Genomic DNA, 20,283 nt, shown 5'->3' with positions numbered 1-20,283 from the left:
CATTCAGATAGGAAAGATGGCAATGCAACGCCTCATGAACCCAGAAGAATTTGTGGTCGCAGCGACCAGCAGCGGTACAGTAGGACAATGTCCCGTTTGGGAAGAAGAAATCAGGAAGTACCGCAAAGGGAAAGAATGGCCCCTTTGGAGCGAATTCTGTAACAATGAGGAAACAGGTCCCGGGAGTATAGGACATACTTGGTGGGAGAACCCGAGCGAGATTCACAAGAAGAGCTTAGGAAAAGCTCGCAAGCCGATGGCAATCGTGTCCTGTTGGCACAATTGCGAGGCACAGAGGAGGTTGTTAGGACACTCCAGAAAGAGATAGAAGGCATACATCGAATGAGCAAGGTCGTGTCAGTGAGGTAGAGAGAGAGAACGTAGAGTTAAGGAGGAAGTTGGCAGCAAAGGACGGAGAGGTGGATGATGCCAAGTGGGCTACCAGTCTTGTCTGGCGCACTTGAGCAGGTTCCAGTCCCAGGACGAAAAGGCATATCAGGACACGCAATGTGCAGTCCTGGTACGAGAGTAAACCGAGAAGCAGGTAGAGGCATTGCAGAGGCAGTGTAGTGACCTGAAGGCAGCGTTAAGAGCACTCCATGCTGCCACCACGGAGCAAAGACAAAGCTCACTAGACCACGCAAAGTACCGGAAGCAGATTGCAGAGCTGCAATCTCTGCTTTCAGTTCAAAGAGGATTCCAGGAAACTTTTGGATCAAAGTTAGATGAAGAAGACGGCCCTGATTGGGAAGAGTTAAATGAGACAGTGCAGAGATATGTTCAGGGAACATGTGCGCAGGGAAAGCCCCAAAAGAGAAAAGCGCCCCAACCCCCCACCGAGCAGATAGTTCAGGCTCCAATGAACCCAGTCACCACCCACCGCACAGCCACATCGGACGACATGGAATTTCTGTACACCACCCCCTTAACAGTGACCCAATTACGGGACACGTGCGATAAAATCCAACTGTTCCTCCCCACCTCAGACCCCCACCACTTCTTTGCCAGTGTAAAGCTGCAGGCGACCATGTACGGCCTGGACGAGCGTGAGCACGTAAAGCTCACAGTTTGAGTTTAGACCCTTAGGTCGTAGCAGTCCTTCCCGACCCACAGAATGTAGGAGGAGTCACCCTTGCAGAAATGCATACCGCGATCCTAGACGCGATCGGGTCTAACAGGGGTGACCCCGTAGATGGCCTCAATAAATGCAGGCAAAAGAAAACCGAGCACCCCACAGCGTTTGCTGGACGCCTGTGGATCCATTTTGCAGCAGTTTTCGAGACTTAGACCGCACCCATTTGTCCCCAGACAACATGGCCAAATGGACCCAAACCCTTATCTCCCATGCCACAGAAACACGACAAAAAGCTTGTGCGAATTATGACCCCTCAGAGGAGGCTCATAATGAGAAACGGGTCGTAAAAAGATTGTCCCGCGCCTGGGAGCAGTCTGTACAAAACAAACCCGCAGTTGAAAATCTCGAAGGACAGCAGGCAGAAGCAGACATACAAGCAGTTAAGGCACACCAGAACCCCGCATGGATAAATGAAGGCAAGAACAGCCCCCCACTAAAGTCACAGGAGTGTTACAACTGTGGCCATTTGGGACACTTTGCAAGAGAATGCAATGCCCCACGAAAGCCACAGAGAGCACACTAGGCAGGCACCCTGAATAAGAATAAGACAGAGCCCATACATAGTGTGAGCACCCGTTCAGATCAGATGGACCTGAACGGAATGGCCTGATGGTGTTCGGGCTCCCCCATTTGGGTTTGCGACACCCTTTGGGGTAGGTCCGGCCGATCGGTAGTTGCAGCAAAGATACGGGGACAGCCCATCGAGTTTCTCTGGGACACAGGAGGGTCCCGCACCACAATAAATTCCTCCACCATGTTTCAAAAGGACACGTGGCCCACTACAGCCACTATCACCCTCAGCGGCTTTACAGGTCACTCACAGCAGGGACACATCACAGCCCCTGCACCCATTCAAATCGGCAACATCACCACCAAGCACCCCGTGGTTTTAGTCGATCTACCCCACACAGCAGAACAAATTTTGGGCAATGATTTTATGAATTCCCACAACCTATCCTTTGATCCAGTCAACCAATGTGTCTGGAAAATGGCAAAATCCGCAAGAGCCCCCCCAACGCTCACAATAGGTGAATACGCCAACAAAATTAGCGCAGTAGGCGAATTTTGGTTTAACCCGACTACAATTAGCACGGACAAGCAGGTTAGGGCAGTGTTACAAAAGAACAGGACAGCATTCGCGACCCACAAACACGACTGTGGCCGGATGACTGGTTCAGTACAAATCACAGGACCTGACCCGAGACCCCAAAGCAATATGGATTTCCCCAAGAGGCAGAGGGAGAAATCGCAAAAGTAATCGACAGCTTATTAGAGCAGGGCATACTTAGATCAGTAGCCTCCACTAATAATGCCCCGATTTGGCCAGTGAGAAAGCCCGATGGATCATGGCGAATGACCGTCGATTACCAGGAACTCAACAAAGTCACCCCCCGCAGCAGCCCCCACAGTAGCCACAAGTCCCCAGACCATGCTCAAGCAGGGACTCAATTCCCGATTCTTTACGGTTTTGGATGTCAGTAATGGATTCTGGTCCATTCCATTGGCAAAGGCGTGCCAGTACAAATTTGCCTTCACCTTTAGAGCACAGCAGTACACGTGGACATGCCTGCCACAAGGCTTCCACAACTCCCCCTCCATTTTCCACCGACTGCTGGCAAATGGTTTGTCAAAGTTTTCTGGCCCCGAATGTCTGGTCCAGTACGTAGACGACCTACTACTGCAGACAGACACCAAGGAAGAGCACATCGAGCTTCTGTCCGAACTCCTGGAACTCCTACAAGCAATTGGATGTAAAGTTAATCCCAAAAAGGCCCAGATTTTGGAACACAAAGTGATATATTTGGGTACAATTATCATGCATGGTAAACACGAGATCGAGCATAAAAGGATTGACTCGATTGCCAAATTGCCCCTTCCCCAGAATGTTTCAGCCCTCCGGTCGTTTTTAGGACTGGTTGGCTACTGCCGAAACCACATTGATGGTTTCGCCAGCAAGGCAGCAGCCCTCTCGGAACTCCTAAAGAAAGGAGCCCCCTGGGAATGGCTTCCGCAGCATACGGCTGCTGTGACTCGTTGAAAAGAGCACTCATAGCAGCCCCCACACTACAAGTTCCAGACCCGCTTTCCCCCTATGCGACAGAGGTAGCGACCACAGACCGCACCCTTTCAGCCGTGCTCCTTCAGGAATGGCACGAACAGTTAAGGCCCGTGGCTTACGCCTCCAGAGTTTTCAATGCTGTGGAGCAGGGATTTTCAGCATGTGAAAGGCACCTGCTCACAGTTTTTTGGGCAGTACAGTATTTTTCGTACATAACCGGACTGAACCCCCATCACAATCCTCACGAAACACACCACCACCCAACTTTTACTGGATCGCGACTTAAGGACGGTACAGTCAGTCAGATTAGAGCAGCCAGATGGACCCTTCTTTTGCAGGGACGGGACATCACTGTTAAAAGGACAAAGACCCATACTTTTTTAGCCGATAACCTACAGTACCCCGGAACCCCCCATGAATGTGAAATTATCTCTCCACACCACAACACAGGCACCTTTATTGCTAAACCCCCCCCCCCAGAAAGATAGGTAGTTCAACCCAGAGCCCCAAGCACACAGACACGTGCGAACCCATTAGGATATATGTGGATGGATCTTTCACAATATTAGAAGGGAAGCGCATAACAGGATGCGGCATTTACGTTGAGGACGCGCAGGGACACGCCCTAGAAGAAATAGCAATAAAACTTCCAGGACACTTAGGCGCGCAGGCGGCAGAACTTGCGGCCATTGCATACATAGTGGAACACCCAGATTCCTTCCCCAGCCCAGCAGACATATATTCGGACAACCTCTATGTCTGCAACAGCCTTACGGAATTCCGACCCCTGTGGAAAGCAACAGGATTTGTTTCCGCAGACAGAAAACCCCTCCCCTCAGCCCTATTGCTCCGTCACATTTTAGAAAGAGCACACAACAGGATCTTTGGAATCATCAAAGTTCGAAGTCACCATCATTCCTCCTCCCCTGGAAATGTAAAAGCCGACGCACTGGCTAAAGCAGGTTCCAGGCACGGATATTATTGGACACCCCCCGAAAGCGCACCAGTGAATGCAGTTCAGGTTTCGCAGACTAATATCAAGGATTTAGTGCAGGCCCAGAAGCAGGATAGCAATCCCAGGGAGATTTTAAAAGGAAAATTTAAGGCACCTTACGAGAGATTTAAAAATGCTCTGACCACACATGACGGTGTGGTGTTAAAAGACACCCTTTATGTGGTTCCTGAACAGGACAGGAATCAACTGATTTGTTTATTCCATGACAGTCATGGACATCAGGGAATTGATCCCAATACAGCCCACCTCAGGCAGCTCTGTTGGTGGCCGAGTTTGAAAGAAGATGTAACCCACTACGTTGAGAATTGCCTTATCTGTGCCCAGAACAATCCGGACAGATATGCCAAGAAAGCTCAACTCAGTCACACCCGACCTGTTAATAATACCTGGACTAACCTCCAGATTGATTATATTGGACCATTGCCCCCTTGCAGGAATGGTTATAAATATGTACTCGTGGTGATAGACACATTTACAAAATGGGTGGACGCATTCCTATCCAGAACGAACACGGCAAAGACCACAGCCAAGATCTTAACCCACCACATCTTTACGAGATGGGGACTCCCCCGCAGCATTAGAATCCGACCAAGGTTCCCATTTTACGGGACGTGTCATGAAGAACGTCCTCACGATATTTGGCATTACCCAAAAATTCCACATTGCGTACCACCCCCAGTCAAGTGGTATCGTGAAGCGCATGAATCGGACCCTAAAACCAACCCTCAGAAAAATGGTCCAGCAAAACAAAACCACTTGGGATTCAGTCCTCCCTTTTGCGCTGATGTTTCTGCGAAATACGGTTTCCACATCCACAGGTTACACCCCACACACTCTCATGACCGGACGCCCCACGAATGGCACAGAATTTTTATTAGGATTAGATTTGACCAGCCCCGAAGTGACGGCCCTCACACACGAGAAAGCAGTAGAACAATTAGTGGAAAACGTAAAAACGGCTCAGCTAGCAGCCGAAGTGAAATTGGGCACAAGAAAGAAACAGAGCAAGGCCTTGTTTCGATAAGACAGTGCATGCGACTGAGTTCAGTGTAGGACAGCAAGTCATGCTCTCCGTATACAACCCCAGCACATTCCTGTCACCAAAGTATTCAGGTCCGTACTCCATTGCGGACAAAGTAAGCCCTTCCATCTACAAAATAAAGTACCCCAATGGAAAGACTGTGTGGTTCCATATCAACCAGATGAAGGCATATGGAACACAGTCTAACCACGCACACCACGTCATGCTCGACGCAGCAGACCACGCCCCGCCCACAGCCAACGTAACCCTCCCCTCCCCCAACATGTCCAGCCCAGCCACGGACTCAACCCCGACTCCACCCCCGAATGATAGACTCGGCCCCGGAACGCCCACAGACTGCAACAGCAGCGACAGCGACTGTGACTCAGACAATAGCCACTGCAAGCCTCCCTACTATCCCCATGCAACTGGACCCACACCCAGCAAATCTGACCACGATTCGAGTGATCCCTTCATGATCACTTTCCTAAACAAACCCCACCACCGACCACCGACCTACAATGATGACCCCGATTCCGTCCCCACAGAACTTGACACCACCTTTTGGCACCAAGATAATTTATACAGACTCGTCCGGAACGACGAGAGCGATCCCAAATCACATCAAGCAGTCCTATCAGCCCTGATACACTCGAGAGTTTGGCATCCGGGAGAAGATGACGACTTTGAGTCTGACTCCCAAAACGAAAACCCCTTTGCGACCCTGTTCGCAACCGATAACTGAGGTGTCCAGATGATGTTTTAAAAAGGAACCGCTTGGGAGAAAACGGTGTCCTTTCTGATGGAACCTGCAGCATGTTTTATGTGGTTTGTAGTTGTACTGTTAAATGTTGTTTGTGAAATCGGAAATTTTTCCACAGCCCCACGCCTTATTTTTCGGCCGAAACCTCTGAGAACTTGTCAGCACGCTCATCAGCAGAAACCTCTGAGAGCTTGCCAGACCCCTGTTCATAACTGCCCTTCTGGTTCGAGGGAAGAACCAATACGGCAACCCCCCACGATGACTACATTTCTTGCCCATTCTTGTCGGTTGCTCAGGCAGTGGAGAAAGGGCATTGTGACCCGCCCTGCCTGGGAACCCCCCCTCTGGTCAGCTACGCTCGGGTAGAGAACACACGGCATTGGTCGCTGTCCTACCCGGGGACTCCATCCAAATCTTACCCGTCGCGGCCCATACGCAACTCATTTCGGCAAGTTTTGTTCAAAAAGTTTTGTTTTGTTTTCAGGTAACTCTTAGGTTGCCAACCCTCTGCTATTTACATCCTCAAACATTTGGATGGTAAATCGCGCAGTCTGCGAGACGGCTTGCACTGTTTCAGTATTTGTAAGTGTGTCTTGCCCTGAAATTCGGTTTTTGAAAAAGAAAATGAGGGAGTCCCACATAGTGACCAATTATAAAGGGAGTAATTGGCACTAATGGACAGACAGGCTATCGTACGAGATATTAAACCAAGATAGTAACAGACACTATGCTTGATCCCACAGAACTCCAGACGCTCCAGGACCAGAGAAGAGAAGAGAAGAGAAGAGAAAAGAGAGAAGAAGAACCATGAGGACATCCTCCGTGTTGCTCATCACCATAATGGACATTTGGTTGCGCGCGAACGCGAACCCCCTGACCTCAACCCCCCCCCACCAGCTGTTAATGATTCACTTCCCCACAGTACCCAGAGCCCAGTCACCAGCGACACCACACCATCTTGGTGTGACAGGTTTATAACCTGGTACTCCCTGTCCTACTTGATAGAAGCCCTATTAGTATTGGCGATACTCTGCTGCATCATGCAGACTATTCGTCTGAGGAAATGGAGAAGGAGAGCCTACCGCGCTCGCACCCCGGTATATAGGATAAGATCCCCTATTTTCGGATATGACCAGACCCCCGCGATCTATAATAAAGAACATTCGTTTGCGTTCCTTCCTTTTTGTGAATAAAGAAATGATTCATGAGCGATTGTACAATCCTGAGCTTGACTGCCAAGCCAGGAAAAATGTGTATAATGCTGCTATGATTTTGTTTGTATTATTTAGGAAGTTAGTATGATTGAATGTTTGAGTGAGTGTAGTTTATTAAGGATAGTTAGAGGTTCCGATTTTCTTATTTGTAATGCATGTCCCTGTTTGACATAGCACACCTCAGAATTGTCAGTTAAATATTTTCTTGTACAGTTATGGTCAGTTTAGAGGCCATAGACGAGTGCTCGCCAGGTCAGGGAATGAAGAACAACGCAGTTATGTGATCCTACACGCTTCGTGTTAGGATCACAAGGAGGGTGTGTAGCCACCTGGGCTGGCCAACTCCTGACGTAAAATGGAGAACAGCAAAGGCTGAAGGGAAATTCAGCCAACAGAGGCAGAAACTAGCAAGTGCAAGTTTACTGTGTATTAAACTCTGCAAAAGCCCAGACAGCATCGATACAAGCAACCACCTGCATAATAATGTAGCAGCCATCTACATACTAATGAGCGATCCCCGGGAACAATCAAAACATTTGGGATAAACAACGCCAAGCCAGACTCCTCGGCGCCAGCAGGAGCCAACACAAAAGAGGTTAACGGACACCTCAAGACCGCCCATCGATCAGGGAACCGCTCCAGTATTGGAGAAATCGAACCAAGCGATTGGAACAAAGTCCAATCACTTGGAACCAGGTACCGAGTCCGCCCCGAAAGGCGGGAAGCCCCTGGAGACTATAAAGTTAAGCCCCCAAGTTCAAATCGTCCTTTTTGACAGAGTCACTCAGCAACGCGAACCAAACCTTCATCGTGACCTGTTCAGCTGCCGCAAAAGACCGTAAGTCTTAAGTCAATGCTCACTACGAGATAGGTGCTCCTAGCTACCAGTCCATACCAGCCTTTGAGACCCACAGACTCAGAACCCGAACGAAAGGCCATTTGTTCCCCTGACCTGGTGGGCCAGTCCGAAGCTAAGTATAGGCCTGTTAGTTGTAGAAGTAACTTAGAAGTAGAATTTGTGCATGAGTAGCGATTTACTGTGTATAATAAATGTGCTTTGATTTGAATCTTACTAATTGGTGTATTGAGTTATTGATCATTACTTGAACTTGAACCTTGTGGCGGTATCATAAAGATACCTGGGGACTCGAGAGCAAAGGTTATAAAACAGAGCCAATTGAACCAACCAAAAGTTAGCAACAGATTCAGGCACCCGGCTTCATGCAGAGGAACAAGGCCTTTGTTCGGATCTGGAGTGGCTGGGTCTGGATGTGTAACTTCGGTTCTGCTGGACTCATTCATTTGGTAGCGGTCGTTGATCATGAATTTGCTTCTGGTCGTGGTGCTGAAGTTGGCTTCAGGTATAGGCCAGGCTGAAGTGTGCCGGTGTGCCAGGGCCAAAAGAGATCGAACACACGCAGTGTCTCTCTTTTATCCTTTGGGGGTTTTGCGCTCTTTTGGGCGGTCCTTAGCTTTGGACCCAATAATTCGGCAGGCTTCGATTACAAGGGGTGGCAGAATGACTTGGACAGGCTAGGAGAGTGGGCAACGAAGTGGCAGATGGAATGCAATGTGGAAAAGTGTAAGGTTAACGTGCAGGTTCAGTCGGCAGATAGGAAGGCAAATGCAATGTTAGCATTCATGTTGAGAGGGCTAGAATACAAGAGCAGGGGTGTACTTCTGAGGCTCTATAAGCCTCTGGTCAGACCCCATTTGGAGTATTGTGAGCAGTGATGGGCCCTGTATCTAAGGAAGGATGTGCTGGCCTTGGAAAGTGTCCAGAGGAGATTCACAAGAATGAGCCCTGGGATGAAGAGCTTGCAGAAATATCCATGTTTGCACGCCATGAGATACCATTACACGTTGTCTCTGACAATGGTCCTTGCTTCACAAGCTGGGATGGACAGTTTGCAGAAAAGTACAACTTCAATCAAATCACATCAAGTCCACTGTATCCTCAATCAAATGGCAAAGCAGGGAAGGGAGTAGGAATAATCAAAAAATTGTTCCATAAAGCAATCAATGATAACAAAGGTTTATCTTTGGCACCCTTGACGTACAGAGCAGCACCATTGCCCTCTGGATTATCGTCAGCTCAGATGTTAATGGGTAGAAACATTTGCATCACATTACCTGAGATAACTATTCCAGGTATGGAACATCAAGAGATACACAACCTTATTAGATTAAGAAAACAGAAACAAAAAAGGAAATATGATAAGCAACAAAACCTCTATCAAAATTGAAAGAAGAAGACTACGTATGTATACAAAATCCTGATGGTGGATGGCAACACATTGCTAAAGTTCTAAGGCAAGTCACACTCAGATTGTACTTAGTTCAAACTGAACAATGTTCTATGTTCAGACAAAATAGAAGAGCACTGTTGCGGATAAAACATTATGTTCCGTCTCAACATCAAAAATGTTCTTCATCAAGATAACATCTTCAAGGGCATTGACTTTCCTCCCTTACTTGTCACCAATACAGCAAGACAATATGGGAAATCAATTGCATACTTTGAACAAACCACAGAGAAGATCAACTGGAATGAGGAGACCACCGAATCGATTAAATTTGTAATGACTAATAATTATACAGATATCAACAATGTGATGTAACAGTAATTTGCAACTGAATGGAAAAAGTAATAACAAGTTCATGATTAATACTAGCTCGAGTGTTCAGGAGTCGGGCCAACTATTTGGACTTCTGGTGGTAGCATGTAGAGGGGAAGTCACATGTTGGTTGGGTAGTTCCAGCTCGAGGCCAGTTTTTAGGAGTATTAATGCCCGGTCCCAGGGGAAATTTGTTATTGATTGGGTGTAGGAAGATATAAAGAAGGCAAAGAATGTTGAAGCGTCAAAGAAAAGCGGCCGTTAAGAAGGGAGGGAGTGAGGGATCACTGTTGAGTGAAAGGGCCAGCCCGGGAGCTGGCAAGAAGGCGGAGGCTGGGATGCTGGGTGGGGCTGTACTGCTTACGGCGGAGAAGATGACTGAGGTGATGACCTTGGAATTGGAGAAGTAGTTTGCGACGCATATGAGTTGCTGAGAAAGGAGATGAATGAAATGAAATGAAATGAATGAAAATCGCTTATTGTCACAAGTAGGCTTCAAATGAAGTTACTGTGAAAAGCCCCTAGTCGTCACATTCCGGCGCCTGTTCGGGGAGGCTGTTACGGGAATTGAACCGTGCTGCTGGCCTGCCTAGGTCTGCTTTCAAAGCCAGAGATTTAGCCCTGTGCTAAACAGCCCCTGATGGCGGTGGCATTGAAGGTGTTGGTGGAGGAGGCAATTGCCCCAGTGAGGGTGGTATGGCAAAGACATTGGCCGAGGTGTGGGAGCAGGGCGAGAAGATGAAGGGAGTGAAGGCGGCCATGTCGCGGCACAACAATCAGCTCACCTCGATGGGGGATGAGCTGCGAAGGGTGGTCGAGGGCAACAAGGGGCTGTGAACAATGTTGGAGGAATTGGAAAACCGCTCGAGGCAGAATTTGAGGATTGTCAGCCTGCCCGAGGGGGTGGAGTGCCCGAGGCTGACAGAGTACTTTGCCAAGATGTTGGCGGAACTGATGGGGGAGGGAGAGGATCCCTCTCGGTATGAACTGGACCGGGCTCATCGATCGCTGTGGCCTACACCGAAGTTGAACGAGCCGCCAAGGGCAGTGATCAGCTGTTTTCACAGGTACCACACAAAGAAAAAGGTCTTGAGCTGGGTGAAACAGAAGCGGGAGGTGCTGTGGGCTGGTGCTGGAGTTTGCATTTACCAGGACTTGGCGGTGGAGTTGGCTAGGGGGCATACGTCTTTAGGCCGAGTGAAGTTGTCATTGTGCAACAGTGAGGTGTGGTTTGGAGTCTTGTATCCAGCGAAGTTGAGGGTGACCTACAACTCCAGAGACTTTTATCTTAAGATGGTGGAGGTGGCAGAGGCATTTGTGAAGGCAGAAGGCTTGGGGCAGAAGTGAAGAATGGGACTGAAAAGGTGTGGTGGACTGTGGAAGGGGAGTTGGGAGAGTGCATGCATGTAGTTTTCACTTATGTTCTTACTTCATGCTGTTATAGAGGCTAAGTTTTTATTGTTGAGGTACCCTCAATAATGATGCTTAGAGATTAAACTGTAAAGAAGGCTTTATTAGACTAATAACTATGCTACAGCTAGAGACGAGAGCTGACTGCTATACAGACCATGAGGCAGCCCTTTATGTATGGCTCCCAGATGGGCGGAGCCAGAGGCGGAGTCCCCAGGGTTCCAAGCCCGGTCTTAAAGGGGACATCACCTTACATGATGATAAGGCAGTAACCGTTCATCACAATTGTTGTTCTTTGTAGCGACTTTTTTTCTGAGATGTGTATGTTTGGTTGTTTTTCCTGGGACTGGACGGGAGGGAAGGGGGGGTGGGGGGGGGGGGGGTGCCTGGGCAGCGGCCACGGCACTAGCATGTTTAGTCAGCTAGTGAATGGAGGTGTGGTGAGGAGAGGGGTTGCGGACATTGGAGACTGGTGAGCAGGTTTCAATGGGCCTAAGAGGTGTGAGGGGGGGGGGGGGGGGGAGGGGATCGATACTGGGTGAGGCATTTTCGAGAGGAAGTTTAGGGGGGGTTTCTGGGAGGGGTTCGATGTTATCAATGGAAATGGGCGGGTCAGGCCCAGTGGACAGGGCCCGGCGATATGATGCTGGTCGATAGGAATGAGGAGAGAGGGGGGGAGAGACCCTCTGCTAGGATAGTTATGTGGAACGTGAGGGGGTTGGGAGGCCCAGTGAAGAGGTCAAGGGCGCTTGCGCACCTGAAAAGTTTGACGGCTGATGCGGCCATGCTGCAGCAAAGTCACCTGAGGGTGAAGGATCATAGAATCTACAGTGCAGAAGGAGGCTATATGGCCCATCTAATCTGCACCGGCCCTTGGAAAGAGCACCCTACCCAAGCCCACACATTCACCCTATCACCAAAATTCCAACTAACCTTTTTTGGACACTAAGGGCAATTTAGATGGCCAATCCACCGAACCTTGCTCATCTTTGGACTGTGGGAGGAAACAGCAGCCGGAGGAAACCCACGCACACACGGGCAGAACATGCAGACTTCGCACAGACAGTGACCCAAGCCGGGAATCGAACCTGGGACCCTGGAGCTGTGAAGCAACAGTGCTAACCACTATGCTATGTTGCTGCCCACAACCACTGTACTCCCATGCTGCCCACCAAGTTACCAAAAAAAAGTTAGAAGAATTAAAACGACTTCTAACTTCTGGATGATTATTATACAGACCTTCCAACCTTCCCCACCCCCCTCCACCCCCAAGGGACTCAGGTGAGGCTTAGGAAGGGTTCGGTTAGTCAGGTATTTCACTCAGATTGTGATGGTGGAGTGCAGGGGGTAGCGGTTCTGGTGAATCAGAGAGTGAGGTTTCAAATGGAGAAAGTGGTGGCGGATCAGGGAGGTAGGTATGTGACAGTGACAGGGGCATTGGAGGGGAGGTTGTTGGCGTTGGTAAGCATGTATGGTCCCAATTGGGATGATGTAGGGTTTGTACAGAAGGTGCGTGGGGTCATCCCTGACTCAGAGTCACATGAGTTGATATTGGGGGGAGACTGGAACTTGGTGCAGGAACCAAGATTGGACAGGTCGTGGCCACGGTCGCTTGCCCAGTCAGGGGGGCGAAGGCATTGACTGGACTTATGGAGGCAAGGGAAGGAGTGGACCCTTGGAGTTTTTTGCACCCAGGGGAGCGGGAGTATTCATTTTTCTCTTCGGTTCATAAGGTCTATTTGCGGATAGATTTTTTGTGGTGGGGAAGGTGCTGTTGACCGGGGTCAAGGGGTCATAATATTCAGCAATTGCGATGTCGGATCATGTTCCGCATTGGATGGATATGGTGTTGGAGAAGGGGGCAGTGCAGAGGTCGGGGTGGAGATTAGAAGTTGGGGGACCGAGGTTTTTTTTTCATAAATATTTTTATTCTCCATTTTTACATTTTCATCATATTTACAACAAATAATGAACAATAACAACAGATACAATGGCAATCCCCTAGCCAACAATCCCCTCATCCCACCCCCCCCCCTCAAACAGCTCCCAACATTTTGAATACAAAACATCCATGAAAAAAATCATTAATTTATACATTCCAAACCCCTCCCCCAACCAATGTTCGATGTCATCCAATTCGTGAAAATGCATGATGTACAAGGCCCATGAGATGTAGAATCCTTCCATCCTCCCCCTCAACTCGAACTTTACTTGCTCGAGCGTTAAGAAGTCCAGCAGGTCCCCCCGCCACACCGAGGCACAGGGCGGAGAAGCCGACCTCCAGCCCAACAGAATCTACCTTCGGGCAATCAGCGAGGTGAAGGCCAAAACATCTGCCTCCACACTCGCTTCCAACCCCGGCCGATCTGACACCCCGAACATGGTTTCTGGGGGACCTAATTCGAGTCTCACGCGCGCCACCCTTGAGATTACCCTAAAGTCCTCCCATCAATACCCCTCCAGTTTTGGGCAGTACCAAAACATATGAACGTGATTGCGGGTCCCCTGATTGCGGGTCCCCCCCCCCCGCCCGCCCCCCCCCCTCCCTCCCCCCCCCCCCACAGCGTTCACAAATATCCTCCACTCCCTCAAAAAGTCAGCTCATCTTCGCCCTTGTGAGGTGCGCCCTATACACCAGCTTTAACTGTATTAGCCCCAACCTCGCGCACAAAGTTGAGGTATTCACCCTCCGAAACACCTCTCAAGACAACCCCTCCCCCATGCCCTCCCACAACTCTTCCTCCCACTTTGCCTTTATCCCATCCAGCAATACCTTATCTTCCCCCAGAATAACCCCATAAATTGCCAACATCACGCCCTTCTCCAACACCAACAGCCCCCCGCTATCGTTATCCAACAGTGTGGGGCTGGTGCAATTGGAAAGCTTTGCACCTCCTTCCTGGTAAAGTTTCGGACCGGCATCTATTTAAACATCTCCCCCTGTCCCAACCCCTATTTCTTCCCCAGCTCCTCCAACTTCTCAAACCAGCCTCCCAGAAACAAATCCTTTAATACCCTAACTCTCCTCTTCTCCCATCTCTGAAAATTCCCATTCCATCTCCCAGGTTCAGATCTATGATTCCCTTGAATTGGAATTTCCCTTCACCCCGTCTACAACCTAAAGTCTTGGTGCAACTGCCTCCGGATCCTGAGCGTTGCCACTACCGCCGGACTCCCTGAATATTTCCCTGGGACCATTGGGAGCGGCGCTGTTGCCAATGCCCTCAACCCCGACCCCCTGGATATAATCGCCTCCATTCTAACTCACTGGGCATATCCTCCCTTTCACCCAGCTCCTCACCTTCTCCGCGTTCGCCCCCCAGTAATAATATAGTAAATTTGGGAGACCAAACCCCCCTGACTGTCGTCCTCTCTGCAACAGTACCTTCCTAATCCTTGTCACCTCCCCCCCCCCCACCCCGCAAATAAACAAGGTAATCATCTTTTCTACTTCCTTAAAAAATGCCTTTGATTAAAAAGATCGGCAGGCACTGAAAAATGAACAAAATCCGCGTCAATACCTTCATCTTAACTGCCTGTACACGACCTGCCACCGATAGAGGACGACAATCCCATCTTGCCAAATCCGCTTTCACCCTCCCCACCAAACTAGTGATATATCTACGGAGCTCCCCACAATTTTGTGCCACCTGCACTCCAGGTATCTAAAGTAGGTTACTGCCCTACGGAATGGCAGCCCCCCCACCCCCGGCCAAGACACCACAAAATGTTTGCTTTTGCCCAAATTTAGTTTATACCCCAAGAAAGTCCCAAACACTCGAAGCATCTCCAATAAAGCACCCATCGGCGCACTTGGTTCTGACACATACAATAACAAGTTGTCTGCGTACAAAGATACCCTATGCTCCACCCCCCCGGGCACTATCCCCCTCCACACCCCCAAACCTCTCATCGCAATGGCCAAAGGCTCGATTGCGAACGCAAACAACGGGGGGGGACATAGGACACCCCTGCCTAGGACACCCCTGCCTGGTCCCTCGATGTAGAGCAAAATACTCAGAATTCATATTATTCGTGCGGACATTTGTCCTTGGCTCCCTGTAAAGTAATTTTACCCAATCCACAAATCGCAGTCCAATCCCAAACCGCTCCAAAACTGCCATCAAATACCTCCACTCTATCTGGTCAAACCCCTTCTCGGTGTCCAGCGCCACTACTACATCTGTCTCCCACTCATCCGCTGGTGCCATAACTACATTTAGAACCCTCCTAATGTTTGAAAAAAACTGCCTCCCTCTTACAAACCCAGTCTGATCTTCCCCCATCACCTTCGGGAGGCAGTCCTCTAGTTGAGCCGCTAACACCTTCGCCAACACCTTTGAATCTACATTCATGAGTGATATTGGCCTTTCCGACCCACACACTGTCGGATCCTTATGCTTCTTGAACAACAAGAAGATCGATGCCTACCTCAAAGTCTGTGGCAACACCCCCTTCCCTATCGCCTCCTCAAACATCCCCACCATCAGCGGCGCCAGCTTATACCTAAATGTTTTTGTCATATTCCACCAGAAACCCATCCGGCCCTGCTACCTTCTCTGACTGCATCCTCCCAATCGCATCCTTTATCTCTTGCTCCACAATCACCCCCTCCAATGTGGTCCTACCCTCCTCCCCCAACCTCGGATATTCCAAACCATCCAGGAACTCCTGCAGTCTCTGATCCTCCCCCGATGGTTCCGACCTATACACCCTTTCATAGAACTCCTCAATAAACCTATTAATCTCGTCCGGAGCCACCACCAACTTTCATGTCCCATTTTGAACCTGAACAATTTCCCTCGCCGCTGCCGCCTTCCAAAGTTTACCTGCCAGCATACTTTCTCTTTCTTACCTTCTCTCCATACTCAAAGTTGCTCCCCTCGTCCACCTCAATTGGCGCACCACCTTCCTTGTGGACAGTTGGTCAAAACTCGGCTGCATCTCCTTCCTCTTTTCCAACAGAGTTGGATCCACATCCTGTGCATACCTCTTGTCTGTTTCCAACATCTCATCTATTAACCTTTGCCGCTCCACCATCTCCTCCTTATCAACCTTTGCCTTAAACAATATCACCTCCCCTCTCATCACTGCCTTCAAAGCTTCCCATACCACTGCCTGCGAGACCTCACCCATACAATTAAACTGCATATATTCCTCAATCACTGTTCCAATCTTATCACAAAACCCTCGGTCCCCCAACAGCCTGACATCCAATCTCCACCCCGCCTCTGCACTACTCCCTTCTCCAACATCATACCAACCCAGTGTGGCACATGGTCCAGTATTGCAATTGCCGAATACTCCGAGCCCTTGACCCCGGCCAACAGCGACTTCCCCACCAAAATAGGCCTTATGAACTGAAGAGAAGAAAGAATACCCCCACTCCCCCGGGTGCAAGAACCACCAAGGATCCACTCCTCCCATTTCCACCTTTGCTCCCCCTAACTGGGTAAGCGATTGTGGTCATGACCTGTCCAAATTTGGCTCCTGCACCATGTTCCAGTCTCCACCCACTATCAGTTCATGTGAATCCAAGTCGGGATGGTCCCACACACCTTTACAAACCCTGCATCATCACAGTTGGGACCATGCACCAACGCCACCAATCTCCCTTCCAATGCCCCTGTCACTATTACATACTTACCTCCCTAATCTGCCACAACTTTCTCCATTTGGAACCTCACTCTTTTATTCACCAGAACCACAACCCCCTGTGCCCTACTATCAAAACCCGAGTGAAATACTTGGCTAACCCAGCCCCTTCTAAGCCTCCCCTGATCCTTCACCCTCAAGTGAGTCTCCTGCAGCATCGCCACATCTGCTTTCCAACTTTTCAAATGCGCAAGCACCCTCGACCTCTTCACTGCCTTCCAACCCCCTCACATTCCCGTAATAATAATAATAATCTTTTTATTGTCACAAGTAGGCTCACATTAACACTGCAACGAAGTTACTGTGAAAAGCCCCTAGTCGCCACATTCCGGCGCCTGTTCGGGTACAAAGAGGGAGGATTCAGAATTCTTAGCTGTTATGGGAAGTGAACCCATGCTGCTGGCCTTGTTCTGCATCAATATATAGCAACATCTTTAACATATTCCCCACACAGAATATATTCAGATCTTTCTGAGCAGTGAACCTCAAGTAATAATCTCCCAATTACTCCCAGTACCACAAGCAAGTGAGCATAAAAACAGGAGGATAAAGTAGGGCTAGTTTAGCTCAGTGGGCTAGACAGCTGGTTTGTGATGCAGAACATGTCCAACAGCACGGGTTCAATTCCCGTACCAGCTGAGAATTCTGAATTCTCCCTTGGTGTATCCGAACAGGTGGGGTCAGGGGAAATGCCGAATCGGGAGAACCATAGGTTTGAACCAGGGAAGTGGGATGGGAGTTTTCAGAGATGGGAGGAGAGGGGAGTTAGAGTATTAAAGGATTTATTTCTGGGGGCCGGTTTGTGAGGCTGGAGGAGCTGGGGGAGAAATATCGGTTGGGGCAATGGGAGATGTTTAGATAGAACATAGAACAATACAGCGCAGTACACGCCCTTCGGCCCAAGATGTTGCACCGAAACAAAAGCCATCTAACCTACACTATGCCATTATCATCCATATGTTTATCCAATAAACTTTTAAATGCCCTCAATGTTGGCGAGTTCACTACTGTAGCAGGTAGGGCATTCAGAACATGCCTCACTACTCTTTGCGTAAAGAACCTACCTCTGACCTCTGTCCTATATCTATTACCCCTCAGTTTAAAGTTATGTCCCCTCGTGCCAGCCATTTCCATCCGTGGGAGAAGGCTCTCACTGTCCACCTTATCCAACCCCCTGATCATTTTGTATGCCTCTATTAAGTCTCCTCTTAACCTTCTTCTCTCCAACGAAAACAACCTCAAGTCCATCAGCCTTTCCTCATAAGATTTTCCCTCCATACCAGGCAACATCCTGGTAAATCTCCTCTGCACCCGCTCCAAAGCCTCCACGCCCTTCCTATAATACGGTGACCAGAACTGTATGCAATACTCCAAATGCGGCCGTACCAGAGTTCTGTACAGCTGCAACATGACCTCCCGACTCCGGAACTCAATCCCTCTACCAATAAAGGCCAACACTCCATAGGTCTTCTTCACAACCCTATCAACCTGGGTGGCAACTTTCAGGGATCTATGTACATGGACACCTCTGCTCATCCACACTTTCAAGAACTTTACCATTAGCCAAATATTCCGCATTCCTGTTATTCCTTCCAAAGTGAATCACCTCACACTTCTCTACATTAAACTCCATTTGCCACCTCTCAGCCCAGCTCTGCAGCTTATCTATATCCCTCTGTAACCTGCTACATCCTTCCACACTATCGACAACACCACCGACTTCAGTATCGTCTGAAAATTTACTCACCCACCCTTCTGCGCCTTCCTCTAGGTCATTGATAAAAATGACAAACAGCAACGGCCCCAGAACAGATCCTTGTGGTACTCCACTTGTGACTGTACTCCATTCTGAACATTTCCCATCAACCACCACCCTCTGTCTTCTTTCAGCTAGCCAATTTCTGATCCACATCTCTAAATCACCCTCAATCCCCAGCCTCCGTATTTTCTGCAATAGCCTACCGTGGGGAACCTTATCAAACGCTTTGCTGAAATCCATATACACCACATCAACTGCTCTACCCTCATCTACCTGTTCAGTCACCTTCTCAAAGAACTCAATAAGGTTTGTGAGGCATGACCTACCGTTCACAAAGCCATGCTGACTATCCCTGATCATATTATTCCTATCTAGATGATTATAAATCTTGTCTCTTATAATCCCCTCCAAGACTTTACCCACTACAGACGTGAGGCTCACCGGTCTATAGTTGCCGGGGTTGTCTCTGCTCCCCTTTTTGAACAAAGGGACCACATTTGCTGTCCTCCAGTCCTCTGGCACTATTCCTGTAGCCAATGATGACATAAAAATCAAAGCCAAAGGTCCAGCAATCTCTTCCCTGGCCTCCCAGAGAATCCTAGGATAAATCCCATCAGGTCCCGGGGACTTACCAATTTCAGCCTGTCCAGAATTGCCAACACCTCTTCCCTACGTACCTCAATGCCATCTATTCTATTAGCCTGGGGCTCAGCATTCTCCTCCACAACATTATCTTTTTCCTGAGTGAATACTGACGAAAAATATTCATTTAGTATCTCGCCTATCTCTTCAGACTCCACACACAATTTCCCATCCCTGTCCTTGACTGGTCCTACTCTTTCCCTAGTCATTCGCTTATTCCTGACATACCTATAGAAAGCTTTTGGGTTTTCCTTGATCCTTCCTGCCAAATACTTCTCATGTCCCCTCCTTGCTCGTCTTAGCTCTCTCTTTAGATCCTTCCTTGCTACCTTGTAACTATCCATCGCCCCAACTGAAACTTCACACCTCATCTTCACATAGGCCTCCTTCTTCCTCTTAACAAGAGATTTCGCTTCCTTGGTAAACCACGGTTCCCTCGCTCGACGCCTTCCTCCCTGCCTGACCGGTACATACTTATCAAGAACACGCAGTAGCTGATCCTTGAACAAGCCCCACTTATCCAGTGTGCCCAACACTTGCAGCCTACTTCTCCACCTTATCCCCCCCAAGTCACGTCTAATGGCATCATAATTGCCCTTCCCCCAGCTATAACTCTTGCCCTGCGGTGTATACTTATCCCTTTTCCATCATTAACGTAAACGTCACCGAATTGTGGTCACTGTCCCCAAAGTGCTCTCCTACCTCCAAATCCAACACCTGGCCTGGTTCATTACCCAAAACCAAATCCAACGTGGCCTCGCCTCTTGTTGGCCTGTCAACATATTGTTTCAGGAAACCCTCCTGCACACACTGTACAAAAAACGACCCATCTATTGTACTCGAACTATATCTTTTCCAGTCAATATTTGGAAAGTTAAAGTCTCCCATAATAACTACCCTGTTACTTTCGCTCTTATCCAGATTCATCTTTGCCATCCTTTCCTCTACATCCCTAGAACTATTAGGAGGCCTATAAAAAACTCCCAACAGGG

This window comes from Scyliorhinus torazame, chromosome 1 (assembly GCF_047496885.1).
Source record: "Scyliorhinus torazame isolate Kashiwa2021f chromosome 1, sScyTor2.1, whole genome shotgun sequence".
Taxonomy (NCBI): domain Eukaryota; kingdom Metazoa; phylum Chordata; class Chondrichthyes; order Carcharhiniformes; family Scyliorhinidae; genus Scyliorhinus; species Scyliorhinus torazame.
The sequence above is the reverse complement of the archived record's forward strand: the minus strand, read 5'-3'. Positions refer to the sequence as shown.